This window comes from Columba livia, chromosome 10, assembly GCF_036013475.1.
Source record: "Columba livia isolate bColLiv1 breed racing homer chromosome 10, bColLiv1.pat.W.v2, whole genome shotgun sequence".
NCBI classification, from domain to species: Eukaryota; Metazoa; Chordata; class Aves; order Columbiformes; family Columbidae; genus Columba; species Columba livia.
The window spans coordinates 14,813,338-14,828,898 of NC_088611.1; the positions used below are offsets into that span (position 1 = coordinate 14,813,338).

At 44.6% G+C, this 15,561-nt stretch overlaps 1 protein-coding gene across 3 annotated transcripts in view; it reads left to right on the forward strand.

Annotated features, from left to right (window-relative positions):
* Positions 1-15,561, forward strand: part of LRIG1 (leucine rich repeats and immunoglobulin like domains 1) — a 91,697-nt gene that overhangs the window by 19,035 nt on the left and 57,101 nt on the right. The window lies entirely within an intron of this gene.

Below are 15,561 nucleotides of genomic sequence, written 5' to 3' on the forward strand. Positions count from 1 at the left end.
TTATCCATCCCTGGAGGTGTGCAAGGCATGAGGTGTGGGGCTCTGGTGCCTTTGCTTTGAGTGCTCAGTGGATGATTGGAGAAGTGTGTTTGGATGTCAAGATGCATCTTTGGAGTTTCAGACTCTGAATTTTCCTTATTAAGAAGTTAATAAAAGGTGTCAAAGGAACCATTTTCAGACCTCAAAAATATCACAGGGATTTCATGGCAAAGTGCAGTGACCACTGAAGCTGGTTGGGCATACCAGAAACTTTATTAAGTAGTTGGATTTGATCACTTATCACTTTCAGGCTGCTTGGCTCAGACTCGCTTGCACTCTCCCTGTCCCAGGGGATGCAGGAGTCAGGCTCACGCTCCTGCTGCTGGTTGCATGTGTCTTCTTGGTGTGTTGATAGCACATGGGGGCATCTGTAAATGCCCAGGGTGGAATTCAGCCGGTGCTTAGTGCACTCTTGCTACAACAAGAAAGCAGTTGGGCTGCGTCAGGTGGCTGATACCGCTTTAGATACGGGACAGTAAATGAAATGCATTCTGCTCCTCTGTGGAGGTGTGTGGAGTGCTGTAGAGGCCTTGCTTTTGCAGGCAGGGCTCTTCCGAAGTGACTCGTTCAGGTGCTGTTGAACAGTCAAGGAAGCCTTGTGCTGGTTTTATTTGATGATGCTGTTGCATGTGTCAGCCTTGGGCGGCCACCGCCTCACCTGCTCCTCAGTCGGCCAACTTCACCTCTCAGAGTCCTGTGGGGTGAATGTAGGACAGCAGCAAGTAAATAGCAGGAGAGGATTCACTGAGAATTATGCACTTAAATTTAATTGCTAACAAGAATATTTTGGGTGTATGGTTTCCTAAGACTTCATGATAATGCTTCCTGTCCATCATGCTCATGCAGCTTCCCTGGTCTGGGCTGTCCAGGCTTTTGGTGTTTCCCGGAGGCCTTTTCTCCTTGGGTTTAGAGGAGCTCTGTCTCTTCAGGCACACACATACACGTTTTTATTCAACAAAGTCCTTCCCAGCCCACAGTTGCACTGCTCTTGCGTTACCTTGTGGGCCAGTGTCCAATTTTGAGCACAGGACAGATATATGTTTTTAATTATTTGTGCTGAAAACCAGCTTGCTTTTTCCCTAGCAGAACTAAGCAGAAAACTTCAGATATAGGAGTTTCTGATTAATTTCATAAAGTTATTAGTGAACAGTAGCAACACCATTTTAAAAAAGCTCACTTACAAGCAGTTTATTGATCTAGCAAATAAGTGGATAACACAAGCCTGGAGGTGTATGATAGTTAATGTGTAACCATTAAATAAGACTTATTTGGGGCACTTTTAATGTGTTCACATAGCAATTAAAGCTTATAAACCTGTGGAGATTTTTTTTTAATGTGGAGTAAAAGGAGAACCTGTATCACAGAGAAGGTGTTTGTGGATAAGGTACAGTTTATGTAATTGTATTCATGTGACTTGACATAAGTGTGGGGCTGCAGGAAAAAAATAAAGCTACTAGGGCTAATTCTCAAGAGCTATTGCAGCATTGCTGTGTATTGGCTTCCCTCCCAGTGACCAGTTTCTATATTGATATCAGTGTCATTCCATGTGTAGTGTTCCATTGTAAGCCTCCTGAACCAAGGGTTGTGTCCTTGGTCTTAGATGTTTGGTTTTGTTGTGTGGGTTGGTTTTTTTTGGCTCTTGTACCTATTTATGGTGTGTGTGTTTTTTTGTGTTGTTTGTTTGTTTTGTTTATCTCAAAGCAACTTTGGTTTTGTCAAATTTGTTGAAGAAAACACAAAATGTTTTCCCCCGACTAAACTATCAAGCAGTAAACATGTCCTGGAGCTCCTGGGAAGCTCTGTCCTGGTTAAAGCACTTCTTTTGGGAAATACATAGGAACCCAAGCTTTGTGGGAATGTGGGAAAGCTTTGATTTCTATTCCTTGCCTTTTTCTTTCCCAGAAAGTGTATTTTATGTAAAGTGAAGACTGAGTGGGATGTTGGGGATTCAGTAGATGAAGAACCCATGTTATGCTGTAGCTTTTTTCGACTAAAAGAAATGAATGCTGAAACCCAGGCTCATTTCAGATCTTTGCAGCAATGCTTTCTCCACACTGGCACATGTGAATGGCAGGGGAGAAAGGATGAAGGGCAGCCTGGCCCGGTTTGTGTAATTGTGATTGCAGAGCTCCAGGCAAATATTGACACCAGATTTCTTGGCAGACATGCTGTTCCTGAGATGCCCCGGGAGTAAAAGATCCTTTGGTAGCTCTTGTTGGTATATGAAGCAGCTTCTCTGGGATGGTGGAGGTGGCAAGTCAAGGGGGAGAAGCTCAGCAAGAGTGGCGGAGCTGAGAAACATGATGCTAAAGGGGCTTTCACCCAGAAATACTATAGTATTACATTGTGAGGTCTTTAACAAACAGATGGTCAGGATGCAGAGAGAGATGGGACACCTTGGTGCGTCTGTACTGCCAGTCCGGCACAGGTCTGGATGCAGGGGATGTGTGCATCTGCCCTGCTCCTTGCACCACAGGACAGCTGGTGGCTTCTTCACTTTAAAAATTTTAGAACAATAGTAATAAAAACCAACTGCCAGCCACAGGAAGGGAAAATTGTACAGTTCTGTTTTGCATCGGCAGTTGGCTGCCTGGGCTTTGTGCTGTGTCAAGGGTGTTTTGCTGAGCATGTGTGAGATAACCTGCCCTTGCTATGCTTCTAGAGAATACACCAGAGGATTGTTAACATCAGCCAGATACCTCTGTAGTGTGGCTTTGTGGCATAGTCTGGACAAAAGGTTAAATCAGGCAGTCATTTCTGCAGTGTTATTTCCTATACAACACTCTGGAGAAAGTTCAGTATCACTTAGTTAACTTTTGCAGAGCCATTTCCTGTAGGTTTTGTTAGATTATGTGTTCCCAGTTGCAGTGCAGTTATTTTCCTCTGTAAAATGCCCTACAATTTATTTTTACACTATTTTTGTTGATTTACAAAAACCTTTTGGGGGGAGCCTGTGTGTTTGGAAGATTTGCAAAGTTTATTATTTCATACCTTGCTGGGACAAATTGAGGAAAATATCTTTTTTTTTTCCTTCTTGATGTGGCTTTGCTGTAGTCAAGGCAGCCTTGGGATAGAGTCTATGTTAGTGCATGGTCCCAGGCTGCTGTGAGTCAGTGGCCTGTCCAGCTCAGGGTCCTGCTTCTGACAGCCTGGTTTTGGGAATGTCTGAGAAAACTGTGCAGGTAACAGCCAGGTTGTGCCCTGCCCAAAGCAGGAGCAGAATCTCCTCTTGGTGGCTTCACAGATGTTGTAGTGAGCTGCATGGGTATTTCTTTTCTGTGTTTTTTTCAACCATGTGGTGTGCTCTTACCCTCTGGGCTCCTTGGACTTGTCCTCTTTCATCTCTCCCATGAGAGATGGTTGGGTACCTTGGGTTCTCCATCATGGTTCCTCTCAGGATTTATTCATCTTTTGTGCGTGAAGCGCTGCTTTTTTCCATTGCCATCTGCTTAGAGCAGTAATGCTTTCCACGAGCCCCAAAAAATCTCTTATTTTGATTACCATGAAACCATGACAGCTTTCCTTATTCTCTTCATACAGACTAATTTATCTACTCTCAAAAGGGCCTGGCTTGAATTCTCCAAGCAATGAGTACACCTGTGGCCCTCCTCATGCAATAACAAACCTTGGGAGTTCCTGCTGCATTCATGTTTTCCAAATAATTGCTTTTTGGAGCATGAGGCGTTGGTGTGAAGCCAAGGTGCCTCTTGCCCCCTGAGAGGTGCAAGCAGTGAATGGTGAGCTCCTTGGCACGATGCCTGGGCTTGTGAGGACCACTCGGAAAAGCAAAATGGTATTTCTGTTCTTGGCCTACTTGTAGTGTTGGTTTTTCTATTTTCAATGCAGCCACCCACGTGGAGTTTCATGATGGGGCTTTAATTATTTTTCAGAGGCCATCTGGCAGTTTTAAGACGGCATCTACTTTGGGTTATGCCTGAGTGAGATGGGCTCAAAGCAAAAGGAAAGGAACTGTCTGCCTTTTAACATTTCCCTGCAGAATTTTTTGGATGCAGCCTTCATTCACATGAAGGGATTCCCTGTGCTTGAAGTTGGGACTGGAGCCTCGTTTGGCACATACAGACCTTCTGGTGGGCAAAAATTGATGGTTATAACAAAAAATCTGATCTCAAATGCCAAGTGGAGCAGTATGATAGTTAAGATGAAATGAGTTTATCAAATGCTTTCTGAATCCAGCAGGTTTGCAAGAGGCTGGGTCCTTAATTGCTTCCTGTAGCAAAAGAATAGGAAAAAGCTCCTCTTCCTATCTCTCTACAACACAAAGGATAAATATCTAGAGAAAGTTTGTTCCTTGATTCAACCTTATTATCGACCATCCCTTTGAATTAGCTGTGATGCTTTTAGCTGAGAAATTGCACAAATCCAAGGCAGTTTGTTGAATAATAAATCAAGGCACGCATCCAGCAAAGTACATCATGGCCCTTTGAAGTACATGAAAAAATACCTTCCCGATCTGAAGGCAAAATGTATGCTCAGCTTTGGCGCCTGACTGGTGCTGATGCAGGGTTTGAGCTTAGCTTAAGTGCCCCAACCAGGAGTCTGGGGAGCAGGAGCAAGTGGTGGCTCATGAACCAGCTGCTTTGCTTTGCCCACAGCTCCATGTGCTGAATGGTCCTGAATGGGTAAGAGACCTGAAGAGCAAAAAGCTGCAGCTACTGGAAATAGGGGCTGTCTGGGAAGTCCTGGGATGTCGGACTTCACAAAGACCAAGCTCATTTGAAGAACTTTCTAAAATTTTATTGGCTATAACTTTTCCTCTTTCGGAGTCTTTCTGCAGTTGGAGTTGCACTAATAAAGAAGTCTGGCTCTATAAGTGGAAGGAGTTGAAAAATAGCACCAGTAAGAACTGTAAAGCTCTCTATTTGTTAAAATAGTGCTTCTGTGAAAGATGTGGTGGTGTATGCTGGGAGAGCTTGTAATAAAGATTTTTTTTTTTACAAGTGTTCTTCGCAACTCAGTCATAAGCTGTACAGCTGTCCCAAAGTCTCCTGATAAAGCCTTTCTGTCCTTACACATCACTATAGGTGTATTGCCTCATGCATTACATGTGTACACATTTGTGTGCGTGTATGGCTGTATGTGCCTCTGTAAATTCACACAGTGAAACAGTCATGTACATGTGCAAGTTATTTAAGCAAGAATATATTCTTATTTGTGCAATTCTGGTGTATATAAGGAGTGCAAAGACTGGCATGTAATGACAAAAATAATGACTGGAAAGCAGCAATAGACCTAAACCCTCCTTTGGCTTCCTTGTGGTGTTCTTTGGGCAGAGACGTGAGCACCAGCTTCATCTGCTGTGGAATCTTTGCAGGTTATCTTGTTGCTGGCCCAGCAGTAAACACCAATACAGGAATTATGCCAGAAAAAGCATGAGTGCTTGTTCCAATAACGGCCCTGCTCTTAGCATTGGGGCAGGAGTATAAATTTCTATAGCACATCGTAAAATAAAGAGCATCTTCTGCAGCAGTGTCAGTCTGTAAAGTCTCTTCATTGTCAGGTGAAAGGTAGTTTCATGATAGATTTATTTGCCTTGTTTTGCAGCAAGTGCATTATATATAGCTTGGCTTTTACTCTTCCTGATCTAGGTGGAAATGGTTTCTTTTAAATGCAGCATTTCCATCTTGAAGGTCAATTAAAACAGGTTGAAGGTCAGATGAAATAAAGGGACAGAACGCTTGCTTCTTGGTGTATCTATTTTTGTAATGTTATCAGTACATGTGGTTTTATTTCTAGCATTTTGTTCCAGGGCTTCCTCTAAGGCCGAACAAATTGAGTCAGTTGGATGCAGTACAGCTTCCAATTTGGGGTTAGAAATCCATTAAATTGCTCGGTGCTTTAGTGCCAGTACAAAAGTGCTTGGAATGGAAGTGCAGAATGATTGGACATTGATTACTCAAAAAGAGAGAGGGGTGGATGCCTGTGTAAACCACACACCTCCCGCCAGGATGGCCAGCTTAGGTTTTTTTAGCTTAAAATGTGCATGCTTTGCCTTTAAAATGCTTCTCTTTATTCCGAAGAACAACTATTTTTAAACTGAAAATGGAGAGTTGTCTGCCATGTGTTTCTCACACCTCTGGGGGATTAGAGCTGGCCCTGTGGTGCTGGCAGCCGCTGCCTGCCCTGTGGGTAACTTGTCCTTTAGCTGATGCTTTGAGGTTATATACATCATTCCGTCCCAGGTGCAAGATCTTTGGATTCGGTCAGCCTCTCAGTTTCGGCCCATGGTATTGAGAAGCGCAAGGAACATCCTTGCTTGGGAGAATTTTAAACTGAGTAGGTTTGTGGCAGGCATAGCAAGGAGTCCAGTGCTGTAATTCCCCTTGGATTGCTGCTAGGTTCAGAAAGGGATTTATTTCCGCTGCAGAGTTGTCTGGGTGTTTTGTGAGACCAGAGCTATTGTCACCAGGTGGGCAGAGGGGCGCAGAATGGCACTGGCCACCGCCTCTGTCCTGCAGGTACCGCTGAGGCAGCTGCTGTGGCTCGGCTCACTCAGCTTGTTAAATTTTGCAGTAGATCTAATGAGACAGAGCTACAAGTCAAAATCTCAGCAAATATGTTTCTTAGTTGACAGCACAGCAGATGCACTGGGTGGCTGATGAGGAGCAGCCACAGGTGGAACAGAGTGGCGTAGCACAGGCAGCCAGGGCTGGCGGGGATGGGCGAAGAACGGCTCTTCCTGGGAAATTCCCTTTGCTTTTGTGCCATTCTGCTGTAGGAGGGTGGGAGGTGGTGCAGCATCAAGTGCAGGAGAGACGAGGAGCAAGCTGGTGACCCCCCATACCCAACCCGCAGGAAAAATCTGCATGCTGTTTTTTCTAAGACTTCCCCCCCCAACTCTTTGCCTGACTAGTTTTAACCAGCTCACAAATATTCCTTTGTGCTGCTTCCAAGCGAGTGTGTTTTTTGGGGGGAGATTGGTCCCTCCTGATTAACTATTAATAAGAACTGCGAGAGGATGAAGCGCTGAGCAAACACAGCAGGAGTGGATTGCCAGTCCTCTCTCTGCCATTAATGATTGACCGGGCTCTGCTCTGGCATGGCTGGGCTGAACTGGGCACGTCCAAGCCCCGCTTGCTGTGTGTTCCATGAAGGGGCGATGCTGGATGTGTGGCTGAAACTTCAGCATTGGGGTTTGGTGCTCTCCCCCCCCCTGGGGCATCGTGTATGCAAATGGTACTGCTGGGCAGTGGCACCGCGAGAGTGGTACCTGGTGATGTATTTACTAAATTAATGTTTCTGATAAATAATCTGTGGTGGTGGAGCACTGGAAAAGTATCTTCTGGGCTGGTTAAGCACTCTGAGCTTACCAGAAATCCTTGCGGACATGACTGAAACCACTTGCATCCCCAAAATGAGCAGAGCACATTGCACTTCTATGTTTTAGGAGAAGATGTATCTTAAAGTGTGTGTTATTGGATATTATAGAATGATTGACTTCGGATGTTTTTGTAAACTGTGGAAACTTCTGAACAGTGTTTGGGGAGTTTCTGAATTATCTTTCTCCCTCTGCACTCGACCTGTAACCCACAGCTGGATTTTGCGCAGTCAAGTGGTGGGAGGGTGAGGTTGCCAGTGGTTGAACGTGTTGCTGTGGGTCTTTTCAAGTTACTGAAAAAGCCAAGGGTTTAACATGGTTTATCTGCTGCAAATAATTATGAAAAATTGCACAACTTTCAGTTGAAAATATTTACTTTGCAGAAGCAGCAATTTTTGAAACTGTAAATAGCACTTAATGCTGGTTTATCAATGCAGCTCTTGTTATCAGTTAATGGAGGCTTAGCAGTTGTTCTAAGGTAGACACATACAGTAAATTACATAGTTGTTAATCCTCAATAAATTGGATTAGTGTGTTGAATACACAGTGGGGAACCTTAATTGAAAATGTTAGTAAAGCAGTCATGGCCTTTATTGATTTACTGAAGAAACACAGTGGCGATGGAAGCAGGAGCAATTTGTTTCACGAGTATTTTGTTTATAAGCTAGGCCTCCAGCCCTCGCTTCAGCGGTTTAAGACTGTGTGCTTTGCCTTTGGGAAGCAAAATCCATGAGAAATAAGTTTGCTATCGAACTAGAAAAGGGTGAATTTGCTCTTGCGCAGTGGAGCAGGCAACTTGGGAGTTTTGATTTTAGGGTATATCTTTCTCGTGACTGTAGGTAGCGCGTTAATTAAAACAATAAACCCAGAACGCACCCTATGGGTATCTGGGCAGATGAAGAGTGGAGTTTATTTGTGGGTTAAAAAAATCCTCCTCATCCCGCTTTTCCTTCCAACTTCTTACCTGTCACAGGTGGCAAGCCAGGATTGTTTTATGTTAAATTTGGTTGTTTTTATTTAGATGTCCATGCTCCTTTCGAAATGTGTTTTTGCTTTGGTATTCTTGCGGCTGATGGCTCAGTGTGTTTTGGAGGGAATCAATCTCCTTCAGGCAGCACGGCTTAACAGAAGCAGCAAATAAAGTGAAAAATTGCTGTAATTAAATACTGCCTGCTCTCACCCATGCAGCATCCCCTGTTCCCAGCATACAATAACTGCCTTTGACTGGGCTGTTGTGTTAGGAGCAGAAGAACATGCAGTCGCGATGGGGGGTTTGTAGCCTCACTAACTGCGGGCCATCTGGGGGCTGCTGCTTGGGGTGATTTTCAGAAGCAGAGAAAGAGTTGTTGAATACCTTGTCATTTATGCCTACCTTGTCCTGCCATCTTCTGTTGCTTCGGGTCCCCACTGGCTGCCAGGAGATGGGGAGGCTGTGGGTGTCCCCAGCCACGAGCGCTGGTGGGGCAATTTGCAGACAAGGGCTCACAGTTCTCATTGCCATTGAGACTGCTGGATGACTTTCAAATTACTTCCATTCTTGAAATCTTACTTTACTATTGTTTTGTTGAAATACTGATAAAAGTCTTGTTGAGTGGACCAGGATCAAACCCTGGTGAAATGAGTATCCTCATGTCTCTCCTGGTGCTGCAGAAGCACAGCAAGGGTCTGTAAGCACCTGAGTTATGCAAGTGCTTTGTACATATGTTGTGCTGTACTTGTATAGGTGTGTGATTATGTAGATTAAGTTGAAGCTAATCTTTCTTAAAAAAAAAAAAATAGAAAATAAAACATTCAGGGTATTTGGAAGAGATAGTCTTCCAAGGAAAATTTAAAATAAAAGGCAGAAAAGAACTCCACTTTCATTTTGCTGAGGTTATTAAAATAGGAGGAAATAGGATCCTAGGCTTTGTCAAAACATACTTGTATAAACTGAACAGGGCCTAAAATAACTGGACACTGCCCTTTTTAAAGACACAGATAAGCCTGTTAGATGCTCGTTGTTGTAGGAGATCTAGAAAGCCCAGCAGCAGCGTGGTCTTACCCAACGCTCCTGCGAAGGACTCCTGCCCTTCCTCAGCGACCAAGAGCCGACCTCATCATGTTCTTTATGCTTGCAGCCTCGTGTGAGGCTGGAAATGTGTCTCTGAAAGTTACTTGGAGAAAAGATGATTGTTCTCTAATTCCTTGAACCAGATCATCCACGTGCTAAATTAAATTGGAGTCCGGCACAATGCTTCTCAGTGATGTGGTTTTAATTAGTATTCTTTGCATTAATGACTGTGTGCATCTGCTGGAATTGATGTGGTATTGATTCTTCGGTGATCATGCTACAGGAATTTCCTTTAGACAGTATTGTTGGTCATGGCTGAAAGTGATTCATGGTGCAGATTTCTGGGTGTCTGGATGACCTCTCAAAGTTTGTCTTCACTGTCAAATTAGCTCATATTATGGTTTGAGGGTTGCCCTTAAGTTGCTCCCATCTGCACATAAAGCCCCTTATATGATCAGGCCATTAACCCAAGCTAATATGATGCTGCTGCTGCTAATTTGAGCTAGGACATAAGTAAAGCCTGAGTGAGCACATTCGCTTAGCTGCTAACAGAACCTCTCAGTGATGGGGCACAGCTTCACCCGCACAAGTGCTGCTTGTCCTTCCCGAGTCCTGTTGTTCTCCTCAAACCACTTGCATTAGCAAGCTGGGACACTCGCCTTTCTGGTGCCCTGTGTTTTGCTACTCTTGCCTCCTTTTAGGAGATAAATCTTTCTGACGCTTGGTGTGGAACATTTTTGTGTCCCTTCTCTTGTAAACTGGCATAGGCAGGCAGAGCTCTCCAGAGGTACACTGCAAAAGAAATCATGAGGCTCAGTTTATCGCAGCCAGACGTGCCCCAAAAAGGTGAGAATCCCAGAGGCCGCAGAGCCTGGTCAGCCCAGGTGTTGTTCAGCTCATGCTTGAGGCTGGTTGAACAGCAAGATGAAGCACAAATGCAGAGCCCTTCAGTGCATCCTTCAGCAAAGATGAATTTCTGTTCTTTGTCCTTCCTGACTGTTACGCTTAGTTTGGGAGCAGTGGAATAGTGGTGATGAGGGAGCTGAGGGGTGCAAGAATCTGTGGTTTTTCTACCAGTTTAACTGGTGGATTCAGACCCAGGAATGGTGGTGATGAGTTGGGTGAGTGATTTCCCCCAATTTCAGGCTTTGGCTTCTGGCAGTGCGTCAGCCACTTCAAAGGAATCTGTAAGAAATCCTCCACAAGGTAAATAAGGACTGCATGTCTGCTTTGTGAAGCAGCATCACTGTGGTGGCTTATGCAATTCCATTTAGCGGCCATTTGTTTTAGGGAGAACTGAAAAAAATCCCATTTAAGGGAAGGTGTTGCCATGCATGCAGCTGGGGGTGGCTGGCACTGGCTGCAGTAGCTGTTTGGCTCAGTTTCCCTCGAGGGACTAGATTTGGGACTTGTCTTCTGCACAAGGAGAAAAAAAACATGGACTAAAGCCACTTCTTTCTGTCCTTACGGTCCACACAACCACCTGAATCCTTGAAGTCTCTTCGATTGCTTTGTGCTTTAGTGTTAAGCCTCATATTTCACTGCTTATGAGGACTCTGCCATCTCTCTGGGAGCTCACAAGCTTGTTTAAAAGAGAAATTCAAGTGTGTTTTCTTCCCCGCACAGCTGTGTACTTTTAACATGGCCAATGTGTTCCCTCTCTAGTTCCCTTGGCCTCCATCCCCAAGTTAATTCAGCTGCGGCTGTGCTTTTCATACCCAATCAAGTGTGCATGGGGCCTCCATTCCAGTGCTGTAAAGCCTTCTACAAACATGTGGGAAGAGGATGGTGCCTATTCAGTAAGCTGTGGACTAGTCAGCTATCTTTCGACAGATTAGCCAGAGGAATTTCTGTTGCAGGGTTCGATTGTTCTGGGCCCTCGGCTTCCTTTTGTGCAGGAGCAATGAAAAGTTCTGTTATGACAATGGTTGACAAAGTGTTTACTGAAAGCCGCAGTTAGCAGCGGCAGAACTTGGAGCCATCCTCCTTTTCTCCAGTGCCTGTCATCAAAAGGTGCAGAAATGCTTTTGACATAATCTTCCATACTGACAGATAAATGGTTTTGCTGTAAGGGTCAGAAACTTTCACCTTGCTGAACAGAATTCAGCCATCATCATGGTGAGCAGAGACCAGGAGCCACATATGCCTTTCCTCCTTTGTCTGGAAAGCCAGCCAGGCACCTCTCTTTTCAAAAGAGAAGTGGCTTTTCTCTGCACCAGCCAAGTCCCCAAGCAGAGCCAAAACTTCTCCATGAACTCCCTGTCTACCCCACACCTTGCCCAGGGAGGCAGGATTGGCATCCCATGGTTCACTGAGCTGACCGATCCCCTCCCTGGCAAGCAGGACTCTTTATGTGACAGCATTATTACTTTCAGGAGGTGATTTCAAGGCAGGCTGGGTACCTGGTTATATTTGACAACGGTTTCCTTTCAGGCTCTGCAATGTTCAGTGATCCACAGTGCCATTGTCACAATGCTGACTAAAGGCAAACACTGTTTTCTTATTTAGAGACTGGAATGGATGAATAGACAGAACAGGGCCCTTCCTGATCGTGTGCATCTTAGTGACAGGAGGGGGAAAACCCTGCATTGTTGGATTAGCCGATATGAGGAAGACCTGAAGAAGTGTGCAATGGATAAATAACGGGCAGAGCACTTATCATGCCATCAAGTTAAAATACAGTTTAAAAAAAAAAAAAATCCAAGCCTCAGTTGAGGTTCTGTTTAACAGAGAAATAAAATCAGAAAATTAAGGGCCGCTCAAGTTGGTGGCTGTGTTCTCTCTTTGCGATCTGTAGAAGCTTCTGACCTTTGTAGGATGCTTCCCTGAATTAACAGCCCAGGCTCCTCTTGTCTAGGACTTATGTAGGATTGTCTGTTGAATTTTGTTTTCTTTCCACGGTTGCCTTGGAGGGATCAAAATATCCTCCCATGAGTAACTCAGCAGAAACTTGTGCCATGCAGAGAAGCAGAAGGACGCTTGGGCAGGCTGTGTTCTGCGTGGGTATGCAGGATGCAATTGTGGATCTGTACGTGGGTGCAGGTGCTGGGCCATGGGCCGACCACACATCAAAGACACGGTCTCCTGGAACTGGCATAAAACACTGGAGATGATGCTCTGTGACCTTCCCCTTTGGAAAGATGCCCCTGCCTGAGATAGCTCAGATGGTTTAGGGGAGTAGTGATTTGGGAAAGGATGGAGTTTTGATTTTGAGGGCTTGTTTCTTTGAAGGTGTTTTACAATATTGTTAGCGGAAACATTTGCTCATTGTGAGCTGTTGCACTGCTGCGTGGCAGAGGCAGCGCATCAGAATGCATCCTGTGCTATAGGAGAGCAGAAATGTGACCGTTTCCACCAATGGGACAGCTGTGCCCCCAGGATTGGCATTTCCAACAAGCCTGTGTTGCTGGTCTGCTTGGCCTGAGAGGGATGTTGCAGCCCTTGCAGTGCTTTGTGCGCTGCAGTACGGTTGCGACCCATGCTTTGTGGTGGGGGAATGTCATATGCACCCATGACCTCAAGTTTTGAGTTCCCCTCTTTATTTGCATTACTGGAGTCCAACCAAGACTGAGACCTCATTTCATCAGCATTGGGCAAACTGAGACAATACCTACCTCAATTTTATTTACAGTCTAAATAGACAGGACAGACAAAGGGTGGTTGTAGAAACAAAAGCTCTGGAGAGGTGATGTGACATGACCCGGTCACCCAGCAGGAGATTAAGAGAGCCAGGAATAGATGGAAGTTGCCTGACTCCCAGTCCCAATGATCTATCTGTTGGAGCCCGTTATTTCTTTCTGCCGCTCGCGTGCTGTGACCAGCATGCCAAGTGCTGTCTAGTGAGGGGATCTGAGTTCTGGAAAATGCATCTTCTGATTGCTGATGCTTCAGGCAAGAAATTTCTGGGCATTTTGATGTAAGCTAAAGATATATCTCAGAAATTGAGTAAGCTGTTTATTTTGGTGTATCTATTGAATTTCAAGTCTCCTGTTTATTCTGCACTGACTCTATTTCTAGCTTTCATTTCCCCACTGATTTTTGAACGGTGTAGTGTATGTTTGGTGAGGATACCTGGTGACTGGAGGTGGGTAGTGTGGGGAGGACTGAAGACTTCAGGGTGTGATAAGGTGGAGTTCCCCTGTATTTCTGCAGCAGCCATTGGGAAGCCTTTCTCTGTGTAGAACAGGCAAAATATGGTTGTGATGTCTGAAGGGCCAGCTACTTTTGCAATGTCTTTGTTCAGACTTCTTGAATGGCAGCAACAATAATCAGAAAGTTGCTTTAGATGATGTTAAACTGTGGCCATAAAGTCCTTTAATTTATTAAGATTGGGGTTTTTTTTCACTTGTGAGCTTCTGAAGTTCATGTCAGCATCATTCGGTGCTTGAGCATTGGCTAAGCCAGGAATCTGTTCCCTTTGACAAGTGTAGGAATGATCAGCTGGTGTCTGTGATTCTCAGTGCTTGATAAGTTACCTTGAAGAACTTCAAAGATTTGCAGCAATAGAAGGTATAGAAATACATTAAACCAGATGGATTCATGCATGGTCATGATGGTGGTTGTGTTTTCCCCTTACAGTTTATCACTAGTATTTCTGCGTCAGCTTTATCTTCATTGTGTTGAGCCTATAGGATGTTACCTGTTGTATTTCCTCATTTTGCTTGCACATCAGGCAAGGACAAGCTCCAACCTGATTTTGCTGTGTGGTTTAAAAAAAAAAAAAGTAGTAATGTAATCTGTGGGCAAATTGCACTTTAATTCATAATTGTGCTATGAATATGGACTTGGCTTTCAAATGCGCTCTGAGTTTAAACTGCAGTTTGACTTTTATTTAGATAAATGCTTTTGAGTTCATAGTGAAATGGATATCTGCTGTAGGCTGGTATTGATTTAAAGGTCTCTTGAGTGTTTTAAAATACAGTAGGGGCTTACAGGACAACGTATTTTAAAACTAGATGCTTGGTTAGGTTTTATGCTCCTGTGTGGCTTCAGGTCTAGATTCTGTTAAGAGCCAGCCTGTGTTGATTTGTAGAGCCCTCTCTCACAGCAGGTATTGGCAAAAAAATGGAACACTTCAGGCAAGATGCAGGGAACTGTCTCCAGAGCTGGCTGTGCTGAAATTATGGGGAACGGTGCGTGTGTGAGAGCTATGGATGAGAGATGTGAGAACAGGCAAATGCTTTGAGGACTTCCCATAAATGCATTATAGGAGGGTAAGTGATCAATAATTGCTTTTTAGCTTGAAAGAGGTGTTTATCGCTTCCTGCTAATCGTGTGAAGTTGGTGAGCTTTGTAGCCTTTCAAGTCTTGGTATTTCTAAGGTTGCTGTCGGCCTGGATTTCTCTTTGCATTGCCACCAAGTGCAGCGGGTTAGCAATTCAAACAGGAGGTCTCTGTGCTCTTCTGGCTGCTGCCCCTGTTTTTGTGTCCTCAGCTCTTGGGTTATGTAGCGTGTGTAAAAATTCAGTAGGTGCCCTGGTGACTTAGGTCCTGTTTACCTGCTTGGGTTCTGTGGGTACAGCTTTAAAACAAAGAAAATATACAAAAGAGGGAAGATTGGCCAGTTTTCTAGTCAGACTGGCTTGGTGGTTTGAATAAGTAGATGAATGTTTGAGGGCTTATCTAAAATCGGGCCATGAATCTTTTGGGTCATGTTCAGAGGTGCCGTAGGAGGGTGTAACCTCCCTGCAGAGGAGACGGGAGGGTTGAATTTTACCCAGGATAATATCCTAGAGCAGGGTGTGGAGCAGGGTGAAAATAAAGCAGGTCCCCCCTCACAATTTCCTTACAGCTTCTTGCGGTTGCTTTTCTTGCACCGCCCATCAATTTGCCTCTTCCCTCTTTAGATTACACACTCACAGGAATATGTGAGCGCTGCATACATCATGTTAATTAGGCCATTTGTTAATTTCTGCATCATTAGTCACTTGGTCTTAATTGATCTGTGCTCTCCCAGTGAGTCCCCAGCTGCAGGTTCAACCTGTTGTGTGTGGTGTGCTGATAGTGCAAATGTAGGAAGGGAAGCTTTGCTGTTGTGCCACGCGATGCTACAGCAGAGCACGCCAAGGATCTTGATTGTGGTGTTCAGAGTCGATGCTTTATTTGCATCATTTTTCTGTTTGCTGTCCCTCACAGT